Source organism: Bubalus kerabau, chromosome 22 (genome assembly GCF_029407905.1).
Source record: "Bubalus kerabau isolate K-KA32 ecotype Philippines breed swamp buffalo chromosome 22, PCC_UOA_SB_1v2, whole genome shotgun sequence".
NCBI lineage: Eukaryota > Metazoa > Chordata > Mammalia > Artiodactyla > Bovidae > Bubalus > Bubalus kerabau.
Genome location: NC_073645.1, coordinates 34210380 through 34233311, shown reverse-complemented (window position 1 = coordinate 34233311; position 22932 = coordinate 34210380). Strand labels below are relative to the sequence as shown.

Below are 22932 nucleotides of genomic sequence, written 5' to 3'. Positions count from 1 at the left end.
ATTAATTGATGATAAATGTGTTACTCTATTTCTAGGCTTTCTATTTTGTTCCATTGATCTGCATGTCTGCTTTTTGCTGGTATCATAGCTTTGCTTACTGTAGCTTTGAAGGATAGTCTGAAGTCAGGGAGTCTGATACTTCCAGCTCTATTTTTTCCCTCAAGATTGTTTTGCCTATTTGGAGTCATTTGTTTTTCTACACGGGCTTCCCTGAAGACTCAGTGGTAAAGAATCCATCTGCAAAGCAGGAGTTGTATGTTCAATCCCTGGGTAAGGAAGATTCACCAGGAGGAAAGCATGGCAACCCACGCCAGTATTCTTGCCTGGAGAATCCCATGGACAGAGGTGCCTGGTGGGGTACTGTCCATTGGGTTGGAAAGAGTCAAACATGACATAAGCGACACAATGTTCAATTCTTTACGATGCTATGGACTGTAGCCCACCAGGCTCCCCTGTCCATGGGTTTCTCCAGGCAAGAACACTGGAGTGTGTTGCCACGCCCTCCTCCAAGGAATCTTCCTGATCCAGGGATCAAACCTGAATCTCTTATGTCCCTGTATTGCAGGCAGATTTTTTACCACTAGTGCCATATGGAAAGCTTCATGCTTGCACGTATTTCCATATAAATTTTGAAATTATTTGTTCTACTTCTGTGAAAAATAACATTGGTATTATGATAGAGATTGCATTGAATCTGTAATATGCCTTGGGTAATACGGTTAGTTTAACAGTATGAATTCTTCCAGTGCAAGAGTACAGTATATCTTTCCATCTCTTTGTGTCATCTTCTGTTTATTTCATCAGTGCCTTATAGTTTTCCAAGTATAGGTATTTTACCTCATTAGGCAGATTAATTCCTAAAATGTTTTCTAATACCCTATATAAAAATAAATTCAAAATGGATTAAAGGCCTAAATATAAGCCCAGAAAACATAAATACCTTAAAAGAAAAGATAGGCAGAACACTCCTTGACATGAATTGTAGCATTATTTTTTTCGATCTGCCTTCTAAGGCAAAAAAGAAACAAAAGCAAAAATAAGCAAGAGGGACCTAATTAAACTGAAAGCTCTTGCACAACCAAGGAAATGATTGACAAAGCAAAAAGACTACCTACTGAAGGGAAAAAATATTCACAAATGATATGACTGATAAATATCAAAAATACATAAACAGCTCATACAACTCAACATCCAAAAAACAAACACCAGATTAAAAAATGGGCAGAAGACCTGCACAGACATTTTTGTGATGAAGACTTACAAATGACCTACAAGTATATGAAAAAGTTTGACATCACTAATCACCAGAGAGTAGGGCTTCCCTAATGGCTCAGCCCGTAAAGAATCTGCCAGCAATGCAGGAGACACAGGGGATGTGGGCTCAACCCCTGGGTCTGAAAGATGCCCTGGAAGAGGAAAATGGCAACCTGCTCCAGTATTCTTGCCTGAAAGGTCCCATGGACAGAGGAGCTTGAAGGGCTACAGTCCAAAAAATCACAAACAGTCATATATGACTGAGTGATTACATACTCAAAAAAAAAAAAAAATCAGAGATATGCAAATCAAAACCACATAATATCTCACATTTGTCAGGATGGCCATCATCAAAAAGATCACAATTGTCAGTGAGAATGTGAAAGAAAGGGCGACTTCTGCTGGTGGGAATGTAAATTGGTACAACCACTGTGGAAAACAGTATGGAGGTTCCTCAAAAATATTAAAAATAAAACACTCAAAAGATATAGCAATACTACTCCCAGGTATATATCCACAGAAAAAGAAAACACTAATTTTTTAAAGATCCACACACCCCATGTTCATAGGAGCATTATTTACAATAGCCAAGATATAGAAGTGCCCAGCAACAGATGAAGGGACATATGACATATATATGAATGACCTATATATGAACTTTAAAGCTATTAGGCTTAGTGAAATAAGTCAGGGAGAGAAAGACAAATACTATGTGACATAACTTATATGTGGAACCTAAAAGATAAAACAAACTAGTGAATATAGCAAAAAGGAATCAGATTCACAAACTAATGGTTACTAGCGGGGACAGTGGCAAGGGGAGGAAAGGTTGGTGGTAGCAGATAAACTGCAATCTATCATGTATAAAATAAACAAGTTATAAGGATGTATTATTGCACAGCATAGGCACTATAGCCAATATTTTATAATGAGTATATGTAGAGTTTAAAAATCATGAATCACTATGTTGCATACCTGAAACTTACATAATACTATAATAAACTATACTAAAAAAATTTTCAGAGAGAAAAGCATTATAGCTAAATTGTCACAAAAAGAAAGAAAGACATGCTCTCAATGGTGGACTTACTAAAGTGATTTTGGGTGAGTTGGTTACCCTATCTGTTCCTCAGTTTTCTTATCTGTTAAATGATGTTGTGAAAATTAGCTAAGGTAATAATATGTAAATACCTAGGTCAGTGCCTGATACAAGCAAGTTCTATATCTGGTTTGTTGTTTGTTATTATCACATAGACATTTAAAATGCAAGTTGCTCCCAACTTAAAAAGGTCTTGGAAGACAGACTTTCCCAGACAACCCTATTTCATGTTGCATTCACTCACTACCCACTCTGTGGGTTGCCAGATAAAATACAAGATGCTTAGTTAAATTAAAATTTCAGATAAATAATGAATCATTTTTAGTGCAAGTATATCCCATGCAATATTTAGGATATACTTATACTGAAAAAAATTTTCTGTTTATCTGAAATTCAAATTTGACTGGTATCCTATATTTCTATTTGATAAATCTAATAAACCTGCTGCTGCTAAGTTGCTTCAGTTGTGTCCGATTCTGTGCGACCCCATAGACGGCAGCCCACTGGCTCCCCCGTCCCTGGGATTCTCCAGGCAAGAACACTGGAGTGGGTTGCCATTTCCTTCTGCAATGCATGAAAGTGAAAAGTCAAAGTGAAGTCGCTCTCCCTTATCTTGCTAAATAATTCCAGGCAGTGAAAAGTATTTTAAAAGTGTCATTTTAAACTTGTTTATCCTAATGTCTTTCTCATTAGGATGTAAGCTCCAGGAGAGCAGAATCTTGTCTTATCTTTTGTCTATCTGTATTGCCGGGGCTCAGCAGAGTACATGGCCCATGGTAAGAATGGAACGTAACTGAAGATGTTTTTAGAATAACTGAATAAGGGATCCTTGCAGAGCAAGGGAGAGGCTGTTGGAAGCATCCAGCTTTCTGCTTTTCTGGTCTTTCTCAAATGCTACTTTTGAAAAAAATCTTCTGAAGCAACATTCCAATCCACGTACCTCAGTCTGAGCGCTCCGTGTTCACAGCCTGGGGATCATGAGCCTTCTCAGAGCTTGGACTTCAATGTAGGCTTCGGCATGGAGTTAGGAAACACGGTACATTTTTTCTTTGAACTGTGAACAATCAATTCTCTGCATTCCAATTCTGTCACAGTCCTGGGCTCCACAGACTACAAGAAATGGACTTGCCTTATGCTAATGGCATTTCATTTATCATTATGGTGCCGAATGAGGGGAGACCATTAAGCAGAGTATGATGTTTTATTAGTGTGTTTTTCTGAGGTCTGTGACTCTGCATAGCACAATGAATAAAAATGACCTAAATTGTGTTTCATGAGACATTTTCAGGCTACACTTGCTCAGCTGCCCAAGCCTGGTGATGTCTTTGGTAAATAGCATCAGACTCCATCTTCCCTTTTAAAGCATTATTGCAGGTGTGGCTGAAATTTAATTTAAATTGAATTTTTTTGCATTTGTAATAACTCTCATTTCCCATAAAAGATGAAAACCATTGAACGCTTTATGAAGTTTAGTTTAAAACAATACAGACTTTAAGGACTTATCTACCCTGGGCCTGAAATTGGCAACACTTGCCACAGTGTTAAAAATGATGTTTCTAAATGCGGTTGAAATTGTTCATAGTCCTTTCTGATTTGGTGTCCTATTTGCTGCCTGATGTTCTGCATTTAAACAGAAATGGCGCTCTCTCTGCTTTGCAATTGAGTTTTAAATTGAATGGGTGGTTATTCGAGCAGCATTATTATAGGAAAACGCTGGCTTGTAAAGGATTGATGTGGGAAAGGGGGGGGTCACTCTATCTTGCCTCCAGAATCTGGCATTATAAGGACCTAATTATATGAAAGCTAGCTACTTTGCCCTCAAACTCCTGTAACAATGTTTAAAAGAAAATAAAGAGGAACGCTAATATATGGGCTTGCCCAAGTGCCACTGCGCACTGAGGATGAGATGGTCGGGTGGCATCACTGACTCAATGGACATTTTGAGCAAACTGCAGGAGATAGTGAAGGATAAGGAAGCCTGGTGCTGCAGTTCATGGGGTCATGAAGAGTCGGGCACGACTTAGCAACTGAACGGCAACAAGTGCCACTGGACAGTTTTCACAGGTCTCTCCAAAAGGGACAGCAGATAAGAACTGGGTCCCAAGTCTTCCTTTCCAGCTGGAAACCAGAGAGAACTCTGCAGCTTACACATAGCCATATTTCAAAGGATGTAAGTATTGTTTCATGGACTCCAGCAGTCAGTTTCAAAACATATGACGGCTTCTTTTCCTCTCATAAGAGTCAATAACTCATTAGAGGGGGAAAAAAGCAGTATGCATAAGCATGTTAATTAACAGCATTATCAATACCAGCAAGAAGAAATTGGAAGCAATCTCTATGTGCAGCACTCTGGAAATTGTTAAGTAAATTATGGTGTATGGACTATGATGAAAGATAAATCATTCATTGAAATGATAATTAGAAAGATTTGGATACATGGAAGATGTTTAAAGTATAAAGTGAGAAAATAATATGGGAATTGTGATTGCAACCATATCAGTATGACTATGTAGATGAATACAAATTGGAAGAGGAGGCAAAAATAATAGTTGCATAGAGTTCGTTAAAGGTAATTAATTACCATTTTAAGAAATAATTTTGAAAAGCTATCAATTCTTTTTAAAATAATGATTTTTAAAAAAGCAATGGCAGAACTGTGCAATGAGCTTCAATCTTTAAATGCAGAGTCTACGTCTTCTTAGTTCACGAGACCACGGACCTAATTAGTGGCAGGCCCTGGTCTAAAAACCAGGTTTGTCCAATTGTAAAGCCCATTTCTCTTTCAAAAAATTTTAATTGAAGGGTAATTGCTTTACATGGTGTTAGTTTCTGCTGCACAGCAATGTGAATCAGCTATAAGTGTGCATATTTCCCTTCTCTCTTGAGCCTCCTTCCCATAACCTCTATCTCTAGGTCATCACAGAGCACCCAGCTGAGCTCCCTGTTTTATATAACAGCTTCTCACAAGCTATCTAATTTTACACATGGTAGTGTATATGTGTATATGTGACATCTATGTCAGTGCTGCTCTCTCAATTCGTCCCACCCTCTCCTTCCCCCACTGTGTCCACAGTCTGTTTTCTCTGTCTGTGTCTCTATTCCTGACCTGCAAATAGGTTCATCAGTACTGTTTTTCTGGATTTCATATATATATGTTAATATGTGATACTTATTTTTCTTTTTCTGATTTACTGCACTCTGTATAACAGGCTCTAGGATCATCCATCTCACTATAATCAACTCAAATTCATTCTTTTTTATGACTGAGTAATATTCCATTGTGTATATGTACCACAACTCCTTTATGCATTCATCTGTCTACAGATTGACAGCTAGGTTGCTTCCATTATCCTGGCTCTTGTAAATGGTGCTAAAGCCTATATTCTTAACCACTAATCTGTAATACCTTTTTGCTATCAGTTGAATACTCAGTCCTGCCATATGTTATTGAAAAATGTGTCAGTTACACAAAATGTGTTTAATTCAGTGTAACAAAAATTTGTTTTTTTAGTATGTGGGGTTTTCTTGTTTTTTGTTTTTGTTTTTTGTTTTTTTGTTTGATTGGCTTTGCTTTACCTCTTTATCTTGAAATAGAGCACGTATGCAAGTGTATGTGGCCGGACAGAGATGGGAATGGCCTAGGAGATGGGAGAGGTTCCAGATCATAGAAGGCCCTGGTTATTTAGATCTTCTGTGGCTAATGATTACTACAGATTCTGTAATCAAGATTTCTGGGACCAGGGAGCCTATGGCTACCTGCCTCCTTTGAGGAAAGATTTGGTATTAAAGCATCCTTGCAAGGCTGTTTGACCTGGTTGTTTTGCCTAAAGGGACAAAGACCATGATGACCTTAAACCCTTCTTCCCCTAAGCCTGTCCTGATAAGAATTATCAGCCCTCTAAATCAGATTCAGACCCTGTCAGTCATTCTGGATTCAGTTTTGGAGATTTTATTAATGCAAATTTTATTTTAAGAATTGGAACAGAGGAAAATAACATATGCTTGTATTAATGGGAGAAAACAATAGCAATTGCTTCTGCATATTATGGCTGGGTCTCAGATTCAATGAACTCTGGAATGAGATGAAAAATATAATAAGCATGATTCTGAAAATTGAATAATCGGCATTCCACAGGGATCCAATTGTAATGGATGGCAAGAAAAAGTAAAATAAAAGGATTGTTTGCTCTTAAACTTGTCTGGGACTGCCACCATAAAAGTGGGCTTCTCTCTCCAAAGAGCTGCCAGTTGAGCTGTGGAATAAGGAACACAACTCCTCAATTTGAAGTATCACATTTTAAGTCAAGTTTTGGAAAAAAAAAAAAAAAAATCCAGACACTTTTAAATTTATAAGATTAAGCTTCGATCTTTCCTCTAATGACAAGTAAATTGAATCTGCAAAATTATGTCCAGTATATGATTTTCAACTGTGTAATTACTGTTTAAAGATACATGTCTTCAATTTCTTCTGTTTCCTTTTGAAACTCAAGTCCATTTCAAATCTTTTAATAAGCAATTTGGTTCTCAGAGAATAGTTTCTTTGTGTTTATAATTAAGTGTTATATTTACACAAAGGAAATAGTGAAATACAAGCTCTTCCAAAAAGAACATTCTAAAACATTCCAGTGAGTACAAAAGCATGACCCTGCAGTGTCAGAATTTCTTCTGGCAATGCCAACAAAAACTCCTTGAGCTATTTTACAAAGAACTAAAGAGAAAGTCTGATTCCTCTGAATGATACACCCTGCCCCTTTTAAGTGTGATCCTTGAGGAAATATTCAAACAACTCAACAACAATTGTGAAAGTGAATATACAGCAAGTATAATTTTTAGTACTTTATACTTTGACTTGAGATCTTGCCACCGTGGCATGAGTTTGTTTCTTAGGCAACAAATACCTGCAAGAAAAGTGTGTTTTCTGATCATTTGATAGAGTTACCTATGTAAATTCTTTCCCAAGGTGAAAAGTGGACATTAATTAATAAACCAACAAACAGGCATCAGTCACCCCTCGACCAGGCGACAGGCACTCGGCCAAGTGCTGCAGGAGACACAAGTCTGAAACACAAGCCCCACCCTCACTAGTATCCAGTCTGATCAGGGAATGAGATGAATAAGACTTAGACAAGCAAAAGGGGGCGGGGCGGGGGGGCTGAAATAAGAGATTCCAGTGGAGAACAATGGGACTATAGGGGGAAGGAGGGGACTGTCAACTACAAATTGACACTTACCAAGAATATTGCCAACGACTGAACAACAAAGGCATTTGCCATCTGCCTCTATGGAGACTGAACCCCATGCTGCCATAGCTGTTGACCTTCAACCACCCCCGAGGGAGTTCAGGGTAGAGTGAGGCCCTCTGTGCTCCAGGGAATCTGGTGGGACAGGTCTTTAGATAGTTTCTAGGAACAGATTTTATGATCTCAGTCCTGAATCTCCTCATATCTATAAGCACTAAATCCTTATGACTGACAAAAAGCCTTTTGTAAAATGACTGCTTCATGGCATTGAACTCCCCCTTCACCAAAACCTTATATTGTCTTTCCCCTACTGCCACTTTGGAGCAGTCTCTGAGAGCTATCTGAGATGCTGCCTCCCAGGCTGCAGTCCTCATTTTGCCCCAAATAAAACTTAACTCGCAACTCTCAAGTACATCTTTTTTTAGTCAATAGGACAAAGGCTTGGAGAGTAGGAATATAGGCATGTTTAGAAAAGAAGTGAAAGTGAAAGTCTCTGTCATATCTGACTCTTTGCAACCCCATGGACCATACCGTCCATGGAATTCTCCAGGCCAGAATTGTGGAGTGGGTAGCCTTTCCCTTCTCCAGGGGATCTTCCCAACCCAGGGATCGAACCAGGGTTTCCTGTATTGCAGGAGGATTCTTTACCAACTGAGCCACAAGGGAAGCCCTAGAAAAGAAGAGGTAAATATAAATAATGATTGCTAGTCTCACCCGAGTGTATGTTCCTCGGTTCTTTGTCTCGTCACAACAAAGAATTGGAGCGATGGACATCAAAGCCCTTGGCGTGTCACAGCTCTTGGGTCTTGGACAAACCGTGTTATAGCTCTTAGGCAAATCAGTGTTACAGCTCTATTTTATTTAGAAGATAGCAGGAGAATCCATCCTCGAAATGTGAGGACATGCCAACCTAAAGGCTGGAAGAGAAGAGAGTGGAGGAGGGTGTGGGGAGAGAGAGAGAGGAGAGAGAGAGTGAGAGAGAGAGAGCGTGCACATGCATGTGGGCAGGGAAAGAGAGAGAAAGAGAGAAAGAGAAAGAGAGAGAGAGAGCGCGAGCAAGCGCTTTGGCTCCTCCTTTTATATGTTTTTTCCTCCACCTGGGCCTCCCCTATGCAAATTGGGCTTAGCCAGGAGTGCTGTTTGTTCTGCCTGAAGTCTTCACTCTGGTCCTCGGACCTTCCTTTGACCTTCCTTGTCGTTTAACCACCGCCATTTTGGACTCCTTTTCCCTATTCTACCTACCTAACACTAGCATCACATTTATTAAGTGCCAAACGTGGTGCTAAAGGTTTCACGTGCAATGCATTGTGTAAAATGACCCACTCATCCTAGTGGGGTGGGGGGTATTTTTCTTTCCTGTCTGAGCCTTGAGTCCTGCATACTAGGATGCTTCTGAGTCCTGGACTGCTGCTGCTGCTGCTAAGTCGCTTCAGTCGTGTCCAACTCTGTGACCCCATAGATGGCAGCCCACCAGGCTTCCCCGTCCCTGGGATTCTCTAGGCAAGAACACTGGAGTGGGTTGCCATTTCCTTCTCAAATGCATGAAAGTGAAAAGTGAAAGTGAAGTCGCTCAGTCATGTCCGACTCCTAGCAACCCCATGGACTGCAGCCTACCAGGCTCCTCCGTCCATGGGATTTTCCAGGCAAGAGTACTGGAGTGGGTTGCCATTGCCTTCTCACTGGACAGACTGGGCCTATTGGTAATCTGCATGCATTCCTTACAATGACTTTATGAGATCCACCTTACTATCATTCTCAGTTTCCAGAGGAGGGGATGGATGGTCAGGAGGCAGGGGAACTTATCCAAGATGACGAAGTTGCTATTATATGGGGAGCTGAGATTTGACAAAAAGTGCTCTTAATTATTAGTGCAAGACATGAACTGTTGTTGTTCAATCACTAAGTCATGTCAAGTCCAACTCTTTGCAACCCCATGGACTACAGCACATCAGGCCTCCCTGGACATGAGTCCTTAAGCTAAAATGGAACATTTTCATGGCATAGGTCTAGGTGACCAAAACCAAAAAAGGAAATTGGTACATAATTGTGGTGGGATCCAAATTCAAGGATTTTTCCTGTTGGTACTAAAGAATCATGGAAGGCTTCTGAGAAGCAAAACATGATAGAAGCTTTCATGATTAATTTTATATTTATGCCACCATAGCAATAGTTAATAAACAAACTGATGTTAGTAAAACAAACATACAAAAATCAATCATCTGTTCAACCACTCTTCCCATCTCTAGAAATCGAAGCCTCATTCCTCTTAAGGCTACTTCTCCCAAACCATAAACAAACCAAAGAAAGCTTTTTGAAGATCAAAAAAAAAGAGAGAGAGTCCTCTTATCCCCAATTCATTTCAAGATGTTTTTTCCTTTATTGGTTAGTATTTCCTCCACATTTATCTATATAGCAGAAGCTAGACAACTTGAAAAGTTGTAAGTAGTTTTGCTTAAACATCCTTTTTTTATAGACCATTATGCCTCAAAAATCTCATTTCCTTAGAGAAATAACAGGTAGAACAGGAGTTGCATCTAGGCTTCTCCCTGAGAGATGAGAGCAGAAGTCAGGCAAAGATATGTATCATGTGGCGTGATTTAAAGAAGTCTCTCTGTGTGCGCATCTTTTGTCATTTTACCAATTTCCTGTGAGCCTATTTATTCCCTTTCATTGTGTTTTATTCTGAACTGATATGTGGTTATTTGAGAAGGGGTGAGGCGGGGTTATACTCTTCCTATCTATTGAGATGTATGCCATCTGAGATCAGCATCATTCCACAGTCTAGTGCAAGACAGCCAAGCAGAGGAAAGTCCATTCAGAGCAAAGGTGGTAATTTCCATGAGGTGCTTCTCCCTGTCTGATTCAAGGAGATGCATTATGCAGAAACCCCAAACAGGGAGCCTCTGTGCTGGGAACATGCATTTAACTGCATTCCATAATGTTTCCTGCCACGTCACCAAGTCCATACATTCTCAAGCTTCTGCTTTTTCACGATTGAAATCATTTCCTTAGCAGAAACAACCTATCCTTCTCTGTGAGGTCCCATCCAGTTGGTCAGAACGCCTTTCCAGGAGTTAATTTGGTGATGAATTATATAAAGAAATTAAACAGAAACCCCATTAGTAATGTTGACAATATTCCCCACATACATGAAATATTTAATGAAAATCAAAAGCTAGGGAGTTGACTCTGTACACAAAGAACCTGTGTAAGTTGGATATTCTCTGAATGCTAATGCAAGTGTGTTGCTATTTTTTCTAAAGACCTTCTCTTTTTAAAAGGTTACTTTCCATTTACAATTATTATAAAATATTGGCTATATTCCCCATGTTGTACAATATGTTCTTGTAGCTTACTGTATACTTAATAGGTTGTACTTCTTACTGCCCACCCCTATAATGCCCCCCCACTGGTAACCACTAGTTTGTTCTCTGTATCTGTGAGTCTGCTTTTCTGTTATCTTCACTAGTTTGTTTTATTTTTTTATTTTTTATTCCACATGTAAGTGATATCATATGGTATTTGGCTTGAACTGTCTGACTTATTTCCCTTAGCATAATACCCTCTAAGTCCATCCACATTGCTGCAAATGGCAAGATTTCTTTCCTTTTATGGCCAAGTAGTATTCCATTGTATAGATATACATATACACACACACAACATATCTTCTGTATTCATTCATCTATCAATGGATACTTAGCTGTTTAGTCACTAAGTCATGGCTGACTCTTTTGTGACACTTTGAACTGTAGCCTTCCAGGCTCGTCTGTCCATGGGATTTCCCAGACAATACTGGAGTGGGTTACCATTTCCTTCATCAGGGGATCTTTCCTGATCCAGGAATCGAACCCACAGCCCTAATTGCATCTCCTACATTGCAGGCTGGGTCTTTACTACTGAGCCACTGGGGAAGCCCGATGAATACTTAGGCTGCATCTGTATCTTATCAATTGTAAATTATGCTGCTGTGAACATTGGAAACTTTGCAAATACCCAAGAGCTGTCCCTTGTTTTACTTCTAGTGAAAGAGAAATATCCATTTAGTAATGTTCCACCTGAGTTGGGAATCGGATATCCAGAGCTATTTTGAAAGTCTGCTGCTGCTGCTGCTGCTGAGTTGCTTCAGTCGTGTCCAACTCTGTGCGACCCCATAGAAGGCAGCCCACCACGCTTCCCCGTCCCTGGAATTCTCCGGGCAAGAACACTGGAGTGGGTTGCCATTTCCTTCTCCAATGCATGAAAGAGAAAAGTGAAAGTGAAGTCGCTCAGTCGTGTCCGACTCTAGCGACCCCATGGACTGCAACCTACCAGGCTCCTCCGTCCATGGGATTTTCTAGGCAAAAGTACTGGAGTAGGGTGCCATTTCCTTCTCCGTTTGAAAGTCTGGGGACATTCTAAATATGGAAGCCAAAGGCTGGAATCAGCCCAAATGGTAGGCATCACCTGCCAAAGAGTTGGAAGCATGCTTTGGATGCTCTATCTTTAAGTCAGTTGGGTCATTCCATAGGAAAGCTCTAATATAGTGGTTCTCTACTCTGGCCATCCATTAAAATCATCTGTAGACTTTTTAAGGTGCCCTGTGTCCGATATCAGTGAACCAAATAAATCAAAACTTGGTTATGGGAGAATCCAGACAGCTGTATACTTCTTACTTCAAATCTACCCTTTTATGGGATTTCCCTGGTGGCTCAGATGGCAAAGAATCTGCTTGCAATTCAGGAGACCCTGGACTTTGATTTCCATGGAGTCTTTTTCTGCTCATAATTCAGGGTCCATATTTCCCTGGAAGCAGCTAGCTCTGGTGGTCCATTACCATTTTCTGTTAATGGTCAGTCCCAACAATGGTCTGTTGCCTTTGGCTTTGATGAGAACCCAAATAGGAAATGCCAGTTGTCCTGTGCATTGTGACTGGGTGAAACATCAGCTTTCGTGTCTCTGCTTTTGTTCTCTAGAGAGCTTGACTGAGTTCTTTCAGTTAGTTGTGGGATTCATTACTTACAAAACATCCGATCAGTTGGTTCAGAAGAGAAATAAAGCTAGTCCCTCCCACATACATAGAGACATGATAAATCTTCATTCAAATCACTAGAATGAGTGGCAGTAGCTTCTAATCATTGATTTAACACATATAAATTCTGCATCTACTATGATCAGGGTCAAGTTCCAGGCACTAGAGATATAGCAGTGAACAAACCAAAGTGATTATCCTTATTTAGGTCACAGCCTACAGAGGACCACAGCCTTGTCTAACTCAATGAAACTATGAGCCATGCTGTGTAGGGCCACCCAAGATGTATGGGACATGGTGGAGAGTTCTGACAAAATATGGTCCACTGGAGGGGGGAATGGCAAGTCAATTCAGTATTCTTGCCTTGAGAACCTCATGAACAGAATGAAAGGGCAAAAAGATAGGACACTGAAAGATGAACTCCCCAGGTTGGTAGGTGCCCAATATGCTACTGGAAATCAGTGGAGAAATAACTCCAGAAAGAGTAAAGAAATGGAGCCAAAGCAAAAATAACACCCAGTTCTGGATGTGACTGGTGATAGAAGTAAAGTCTCATGCTGTAAATGGCAATATAGCATAGGAATCTGGAATGTTATGTCCATGAATCAAGGCAAATTGGAAGTGGTCAAACAAGAGATTGCAAGAGCAAATATCAACATTTTAGGAACCAGTGAACATGGAATGGGGTGAATTTAACTCAGATGACCACTATATCTACTATTGTAGGCAAGAATCCCTTAGAAGAAATGGAGTAGCCATCATAGTCAGCAAAAGACTCTGAAATGCAGAACTTGGATGCAATCTCAAAAATGACAGAATGATCTCTGTTCGTTTCCAAGGCAAACCATTCAATAGCACAGTAATCCAAGTCTATGACTGAAGGTGAAAGAGGAGAGTGAAAAAGTTGGCTTAAAACTCAACATTCAGAAAATGAAAATCATGGCATCTGGTCCCATCACTTCATGGGAAATAAATGGGGAAATAGTGGAAACAGTGTCAGACTTTATTTTGGGGGGCTCTAAAATCACTGCAGATGGTGACTGCAGCCATGAAATTAAAAGACGCTTACTCCTTGGAAGAAAAGTTATGACCAACCTAGACAGCATATTGAAAAGCAGAGACATTACTTTGCCAACAAAGGTCCGTCTAGTCAAGGCTATGGTTTTTCCAGTAGTCATGTATGGATGTGAGAGTTGGACTATAAAGAAAGCTGAGCACTGAAGAATTGATGCTTTTGAACTGTGGTGTTGGAGAAGACTCTTGAGAGTCCCTTGGACTGCAAGGAGATCCAACCAGCCCATTCTGAAGGAGATCAGCCCAGGGATTTCTTTGGAAGGAATGATGCTAAAGCTGAAACTCCAGTACTTTGGCCATGTCATGCGAAGAGTTGACTCATTGGAAAAGACTCTGATGCTGGGAGGGATTGGGGGCAAGAGCAGAAGGGGACGACAGAGGATGAGATGGCTGGATGGCATCACTGACTCGATGGACGTGAATCTCCGTGAACTCCAGGAGTTGGTGATGGACAGGGAGGCCTGGCATGCTGTGATTCATGGGGTCACGAAGAGTCGGACACGACTGAATGACTGAACTGAACTGAACTGATGCCTGACCAGTAATGCTGAAGAAGCTGAAGTTGAAGTGTTCTATGAAGACCTACAATACCTTCTAGAATTAACATCAAAAAAAGATGTCCTTTTCATTACAGGGGACTGGAATGCAAAAGTTGGAAGGCAAGAGATACCTGGAGGAGCAGGCAAATTTGGCCTTGGAGTACAGAATGAAGCAGGGCAAAGGCTAATAGAGTTTTGCCAAGAGAACGCACTGGTCATAGCAAACACCCTCTTCCAAAAGCACAAGAGAAGATTCTACATATGGACATCACCAGATGGTCAATAGCAAAATCAGATTGATTATATTCTTTGCAGCCAAAGATGGAGAAGCTCTATATAGTCAGCAAAAACAAGACTGGGAGCTGACTATGACTCAGATCATGAACTCCTTACTGCCAAAGTATAAACTGAAGTTGTTCAGTCGTGTCCCACTCTTTGCGACCCCATGGACTGTAGCCTATCAGGCTTCTCCATCCATGGGATTTTCCAGGTAAGAGTACCACAGTGGGTTGCCATTTCCTTCTCCAGGGGATCTTCCCAACCCAGGGATTGAATCTGAATGTCTTGCATTGCAGGCACACGCTTTACCCTCTGAACCACCAGGGAAGCCCCCTTATTGCCAAATTCAGACTTAAATTGAAGAAAGTAGGGAAAAGCACTAGACCATTCATGTATGACCTAAGTCAAATCCCTTATGATTATGCAGTGGAAGTGAGAAATAGATTCAAAGGATTAGATCTGATAGAGTGCCTGAAGAACAATGGATGGAGGTTCGTGACATTGTACAGGAAGCAGGGATCAAGACCATCCCCAAGAAAAAGAAATGCAAAAAGGCAAAATGGTTGTCTGAGGAGGTCTTACAAATATTTTGAGAAGAAGTGAAAGGCAAAGGAGAAAAGGAAAGATATACCCATTTGAATACAAAGTTCCAAAGAATACCAAGGAGAGATAAGACAGTCTTCCTCAGTGATTAATGCAAAGAAATAGAGGAAAACAACAGAATGAGAAAGACTAGAGATCTCTTCAAGAAAATTAGAGATACCAAGGGAACATTTCAGGCAATCAGATCAGATCAGTCGCTCAGTCGTGTCTGACTCTTTGCGACCCCATGAATCACAGCACGCCAGGCCTCCCTGTCCATCACCAACTCCTGGAGTTCACGGAGATTCACGTCCATCGAGTCAGTGATGCCATCCAGCCATCTCATCCTCTGTCGTCCCCTTCTGCTCTTGCCCCCAATCCCTCCCAGCATCAGAGTCTTTTCCAATAGGTCAACTCTTCGCATGACATGGCCAAAGTACTGGAGTTTCAGCTTCAGCATCATTCCTTCCAAAGAAATGGGCACAATAAAGGACAGAAATGATATGGACCTAACAGAAGGAGAAAATATTAAGAGGTGGCAAGAATACACAGAAGAACTATACAAACAAGGTCTTCATAACCCAGATAACCACGATAGTGTGATCACTCACCTAGAGCCAGACATCCTGTAATGTGAAGTCAAGTGGGCCTTAGGAAGCATCACTACAATCAAAGCTAGTGGAGGTCATGGAATTCCAGTTGAGTTATTTCAAATCCTAAAATATGATCCTGTGAAAGTGCTGCACTCAATATGCCAGCAAATTTGGAAAACTGAGTAGTGGTCACAGGACTGGAAAAGGTCAGTTTTTTAATTCCAACCCCCAAAACGGCAATGTCAAAGAATGTTCAAACTACTGCCCAATTGCACTCATCTCACACGCTAGCAAAGCAGTGTTCAAAATTCTCCAAGTCAGGCTTCAACAGTACATGAACTGTGAACATCCACATGTTCAAGCTGGATTTAGAAAAGACAGAGAAACCAGAGATCAAAATGCCAAAATCCATTGCATCATCAAAAAAACAAGAGAGTTCCAGAAAAACATCTACTTTTGCTTTATTGACTATGCCAAAGCCTTTGACTGTGTAGACCACAACAAACTCTGGAAAATTCTTAAAGAGAAGGGAATGCCAGACCACCTGACCCGCCTCCTGAGGAATCTGTATGCAGGTCAAGAAGCAACAATTAGAACTGGATATGGAACAATAGACTGGTGCCAAATTGGGGAAGGAGTACATCAAGGCTGAATATTGCCACCTGGCTTATTTAACTTATGTGCAGAGTACATCATGAGAAATACTGGACTGGATGAAGCACAAGCTGGAATCAAGATTGCCAGGAGAAATATCAATAACCTCAGATATGCAGATTATACCACCCTTATGGCAGAAAGTGAAGAGGAACTGAAGAGCCTCTTGATGAAAGTGAAAGAGGAGAGTGAAAAAGTTGACTTAAAACTCAGCATTCAGAAAACTAAGATCATGGCATCTGGTCCCATCACTTCGTGGCAAATAGATGGAGAAACAATGGAAACAGTGACAGACTTTATTGCTTTAGGCTCCAAAATTACTGCAGATGGTGACTGCAGCCATGAAATTAAAATGCTTGCTCCTTGGAAGAAAACTTATGACCAACCTAGACAGCATATTAAAAAGCAGAGACATTACTTTTCCAACAAAGGTCCATCTAATCAAAGCTATGGTTTCTCCAGTAGTCATGTATGGATGTGAGAGTTGGACTATAAAGAAAGCTGAGCGCTGAAGAATTGATGCTTTTGAACTGTGGTGTTGGAGAAGACTCTTAAGAGTCCCTTGGAAAGCAAGGAGATCCAACCAGTCCATCCTAAAGGAAATCAGTCCTGAATATTCATTGGAAGGACTGATGCTAAAGCTGAAACTCAAATACTTTGGCCACCTGACATGAAGAATTGACTCTTTTGAAAAGACCCTAATGCTAGGAAAGATGGAAGGTGGGAGGAGAAGAGGATGATAGAGGATGAGGTGGTTGGATGGCATCACCGACTCAATAGATGTGAGTTGAGTGAACTCTAGGAGTTGGTGATGGATAGGGAGGCCTGGGGTGCTGCAGTCCACGGGATATTAAAGAGTCAGACATGACTCAGCAACTGAACTCAACTGACTTAACTGAACTACAGAGGAAGGGAGACAAGTGAATAAGTAAACTTGTATTGTAAGTAAACTTATAATAGCGTATTAGTTAGATATTCCTGTGTAACAAATTGCCTCAAATTCAGTACCTCAAAAACAAAGTTATATTATCTCACAGCTTCTGATATTCAGGAGTCTGTTGGGTAGTTCTTGCTTAGGGTCACTCATGAGGTTGTAGTCAAGTTGTCTTGAGGGTTGATCTGAAGATGTGTCTAGCTTTGGGGGATCTGCTTTCAAGTTCATTCATGTGGCATTATCAGGAGGCTATTTTTCTCACCATGTGGATCTCTTAGGAGAGCAACTCACCCCTGGAAGCCAGCTTCCCCCAGAGAAACAATGATCAAGATGGAAGCCATGAAGTCCTTTACAATTTAATCTTGGAAGTGGCATATCTTTGCCTCTGCTATGTTCTGTTGTTCTTAACCCTGACTGGGGCTTCCCCAGTGGCTCAGTGGCAAAGAATCTACCTGCAATGCAGAAGATGCAGGAGACTGGGGTTTAATCCCTGGGTCGGGAAGATTCCCTGGGGAAGGAAATGGCAACCCACTCCAGAACTCTTGCCTGGAAAATCCCATGGACAGAGGAGCCTGGTCGGCTACAGTCCATAGGGTTGTGAAGAGTTGGACATGGCTAAGCACATATGCATGTAACCCTGATCAAATATGAGAGAGAGCATGGATAACAAGATGCAGAGATCTTCGGGGCTCTCTTGGAGACTGGCTTATAAGTGCAGGAAAATTCTATGGAGGATGCACAGCAGGCTAAAAAGGTCTGGAGGGCAGAGTTTGGAGTGACTATCATTCTTGATACAGATGGTCAGAAGGGCTTTACTTACACAGAGCAGAGGCCTGAAGGAACTGAGGGAGTAACTTTGTGAATTCCCTCTTTGGGTCACGTTTTCAGGGAAGACTTCCCTCACCTCCTGCCCCACCATCAGTATCACTCAGAACCCTACTCTGTGTTCCCAGAGTACCCACATAGACTCTTATCACCCTTTGGTGTCTTCCTTCTTTCTCTTCCACTAGGAGGTGAGTTCTTCCATGCCATGGACAAGGTTTCATTCATCTTTGAATCCCCCCAAAAAGATCAGTAAATTTGATGAATGAATAAAGTGAATGAATGAGTTTACTTCCTCTGCAGTCCTTTCTTTGAAGTTAGTTTGAACTCTTCTTTAACATTATGTTTTTTTTTTTAATTAAACATCACAGATTTTTGTCTAAAAAAAATCTCTGGACATGAAATCATATACCCACTTTAAATGTATGAGCCTACTTCTCTGATGCTCTGTCAATTGCATTGCCTACAGACACTGTCAGCTTAAGCACCATATGGAACAAAAATATGCAGCAACTTATTGAATGGGAACATTTTGTGAGAAAAATATTTTTGTTCCCATGCAGCAACATTTCTATTAAATGCCTTCTAAATATGTAAAAAAAAAAAAAAAAAAAAACAGAAAACAAACCCAGAGTGGCAATAGAATGCCCTAAGGAATCTAGAAAGCGTGCAAACCAGCAATATTATTTTATAATGAGAAACAGATACGGGTGATATTATTTCTTCACGCCCTTCTTTCTTTTGGCAATCGTTTACTTTCTAAATATATGTCTGATAAATCACATGCTCTGATTCACCCACAGCCCTGGGCCAGAGGCAGCCACTTATACAAAAGGACAGATGGTCACTCACAGAATTCTGTTTCTCATTGTGTTTGGGAACTAAACTATCATTCTGAACATCAGCAATCTGGCTCCTTAGGACTCTAGTGCGCTAGCCTGGCATCTAGTTTAGGATTGCTACCAAAGTTCAGCCCTGAGAACTGAAAGTACCAAAACCAAGGAAACTGTAATGTTCCTAAGAGTCACTTAGGTATCTTGCTAAATGCAGCTTCTGGTCCAGAAGGTCTGGTGTGGAGCCAAAGATTTCAGCATCTCTAACAAACTCCTGGGTGATTCTTTGGGGCTGTTCCTCCTATCCTGCTTTGAATAGTAAGATACTAACAAGGCTTCAGGCAATGGCACCCCACTCCAGTACTCTTGCCTGGAAAATCCCATGAATGGAGGAGCCTGATAGGCTGCAGTCCATGGGGTCGTTAAGAGTCAGACACAACTGAGTGACTTCACTTTCACTTTCATGCATTGGAGAAGGAAATGGCAACCCACTCCAGTATTCTTGCCTGGAGAATGGGGGAGCCTGGTGGGCTGCTGTCTATGGGGTCACACAGAGTCGGACACGACTGAATCGACTTAGCAGCAGCAGCAGCAGCTTGCATCTGTAGATGGTTTGAGACTTCTTTTTTTTTTTCTATTCCTTTTTCTATTTTTTTTTTACCATCCTAATGAGTAATCTCAAATAATCAAGAATCAAGTTTACTTTATTAATTTTCAAACCTGTTAAACCATTTATTTTCCACTAGATACATTACATTTCAAGTCTCTGTTCTTTCAAAAACTCACTTTGAAAAACATGTTCTGCCATACATTTTCATCTGAACAAGAGCCAGGATGCCAAGGATTCTACAATGTAGGTTTTGAATCTAACAAAATCCTTACCTATTACCTCCCCATCAAATGTACTGTCTTCCAAGCATTTCCATATGGAAACCAGCCCAGAAAAATATAGCCATTAAAAGTAAAATTTTAAAGGTTACATTGATTACCTTATATAAAATTTCATATCAACACCTTTCTCCTATAACCTAGCTGCCAATTTAATGTTGCTAGACCCATTGGAGAAGGAAATGGCAACCCACTCCAGTGTTCTTGCCTGGAGAATCCCAGGGATGGGCAAGCCTGGTGGGCTGCCATCTATGGGGTCGCACAGAGTTGGACACAACTGAAGCGACTTAGCAGCAGCAGCAGCAGCCCCTATATAATGTAAGGTGGTGCCTGTAAGTACTTGCAACTTAGCCACTTCAAAGGACAGAAGTGGCCATAACAAAAGCACATAACACCCACACATGTAAATGACTAATATTTTTCAAAGTTTTCACATGCCCTTTCTTAAGATCTTCACTATGTCCCTGTGAGGTCAAGGGCTTCCCTGGCGGCTCAGAGAGTAAAGAATCTGCCTGCAATGTGGGAGACCTGGGTTGGATCCCTGGGTTGGGAACATCCCCTGGAGAAGGGAATGGCTACCCACTCCATTATTCCTGCTTGTAGACCCCATGGACAGAGGAGCCTGCAGTGTTATAGTCCATGGGGTTGCAAAGAGTCAGACACAACTGAGCAGTTACCCCTCACCCCCACCCCACCCCCGCCACACACACACACACACACGACTGAATCACCTTGCTATACAGAAGACATTACATAACATTATAAATCAAATATTGCATGCGAAGTCCCTTCAGTCATGTCTGACTCTTTGTGACCCCATGGACTGTAACCCTCTAGGCTCTTCTGTCCGTGAGATTATCCAGGCAAGAATACTTGAGTGGATTGTCATTTCTTCTTCTGGGGGATCTTCCCAACCCTGGGATCAAACCCTCATCTCCTGCATCTCCTGTGTTCTTTACCTGGATTCTTTACCACTGAGCTACCTGGGAAGTCTGAGGTGATGGTTAGGAGGGAGGGAAAACCAGGCAAGAATTCTCTGCAGCCTGGAGCGTGACAGAACCTGCAGGGAAATTCTTATAACTTTCCCAGAGATCATCCTGCCCTGGGAAAGGGCTTGAATGATCTTGCAGAGAAACTGGACCCTTTTCCTGTCCCCCATTAGGAAAGTTGGCGTCATCCAGAGAAGTGAAATCTTTGGGGAAAGGAAGAGTGTCTTTCCCAGCACGCCGATGAGAAGACCATCTCAGAATGTACCTCATGGGAATAGACCACACAGCATTTCCTGAACCAATAGCCTGGGAGCAGGCAGGACATCAAAAGCTGGCTTAAGTGGATCCTTGTAACTGGAATCACATCATTTGACTGTGAAACTTCTTTTTCTTCTCGTCAGCATGTCAACCTGAAGAGGGAACATGGAGAAACAGAAACAGGACAAGGAGTTGGGGTCAACTCTGAGTTTTAACTCTGTTTTAATCCCTGCTTTGACATTTATAAACTACATGAATTCAATTTCCTCCTATGTAAAATAAGCCTATGTCAGGATTTGAACAGGTCAGTAAATAATGTTTTCTCCTCCTCTAAATAAGAATCTGGATAAAATAAAAAAGTAGCCATGAGTCAAACTGAGGCCTAAACATCACCATGGTAGTTTAGTTTGCTAAATCGTGTCTGACTCTTGTGGCCTGCCAGGATCCTCTGTCCCTGGGATTCTCCAGGCAAGAATACTGGAGTAGGTTGCCATTTCCTTCTCTAGGGGATCTTCCTGACCCAGGGACAGAACCTGGGTCTCCTGCATTGCAGGCAAATTCATTACCAACTGAGCCAAGAGGGAAGTAAACATCACCTTAATAACTGAATTTGATACATCTGGATTCAAGAGTGCAGCCTGGATCCACAGCTAGTAATTCTTAATATTTCTAATATTTCCTCTTTTCCAAAAACTGAACCAAATTCAGGCAAAATAGATAGCAATAACCATCCACCTTCCCCAAAGGTGACTCTTGGCAACAGAGCATAGGATAGTGGGGATCGGACAGAGAATCAGATCACTTCCAGAACAAGAAGAGGAAATGGCATGCTATGGTCTCAAATTACCTGGAAAGGGACTTCCCTGGGGGTTCAGTGGTTAGGAATCCACCTTGCAATGCAGGGGACGTGGATTCAGTCTCTGGTGTGGGAACTAAAATCCCCCATACCGTCGGGGCAACTAAGCCCACAGAGAGCAAGAGATCCTGCAGGCTTCAACTAAGACCAGACGCAGACAAATAACAAATAAATTTTAAAATTTACCTGGAAAAGAATAATGGCTCAATGAGTGTGCAGACCCTTGGCACCCAACCAATTGGAAAAAGGGAGCACTTTCTTGGGGTTGGGAGTGTGAGAGAGAAACATAAGGACGAGGAAGGGGTTCCGCACCTCCATCTCTCTTGTTGTTTAGTCGGTAAGTCATCTTTTGCAACCCTACGGACTGTAGCCCATGGGACTCTCCAGGCAAGAATACTGGAGGGGGTTGTCTTTTCCTACTCCAGAGGATCTCCCCCACCCAGGGATTAAAGCCACATCTCCTGCATTGGCAGTTGGATTCTTTTTCACTGAGCCACCTGAGAAGCCCCCATCTCCCTTGTAGGATTGGTAAAGTCTCTATTGGAGATGAAGTAAATGGAGCCAGAGGGCCAGGAACCATCCGAGGTTATTTTCTTTCCTTCTTTCATCTTTCCCTCCAATCTGCTTTAGAAAATAAGAAAAGATCAAGTTGCACAGAAGCTCCCTGAGACGCTTTCCCCAGGGCAACACTGTCTACCTCAGTCTGCTGTTGTCAGGCTAGGATGACCATGCATCTTGGGCTCCCTGGGGCAGGCTGAGGGCCCTGCGTCTTGTCCAGTTTAGCATTTGCTGCAAAAAGAGTTCTAGCTGGACTATACTGACCATCTTTCTAGTAGGAAATTTTCAAGCAGAGAAACAACAAATTCTACTCCCTTTGTTTCCATATCACTGCTCTCACTTGCCTTTTCTCCCCTTCTCAGGCTCCATCACTGGGTTCTTTTCATAAAGGTCAGCATTTCCCAGGTGTGGGTCCTTCCTGTTTCCTTATTTCCTCTGCCTATCCTCTCTGGATGACCTATCCACTCCTTCT

General features: G+C 41.5%; 1 long non-coding RNA gene across 1 annotated transcript; it reads right to left on the bottom strand.

Moving 5' to 3' along the window:
* Window positions 1-6323: 6323 nt before the first annotated feature.
* Window positions 6324-8617, bottom strand: LOC129636929 (uncharacterized). The gene is made up of 3 exons (XR_008707218.1): window positions 8308-8617; window positions 7585-7728; window positions 6324-6606 (listed from the first exon to the last, which is right to left on the bottom strand). It is a non-coding gene; the product is annotated as an uncharacterized LOC129636929 (long non-coding RNA).
* Between the last annotated feature and the right edge of the window lie 14315 nt (window positions 8618-22932).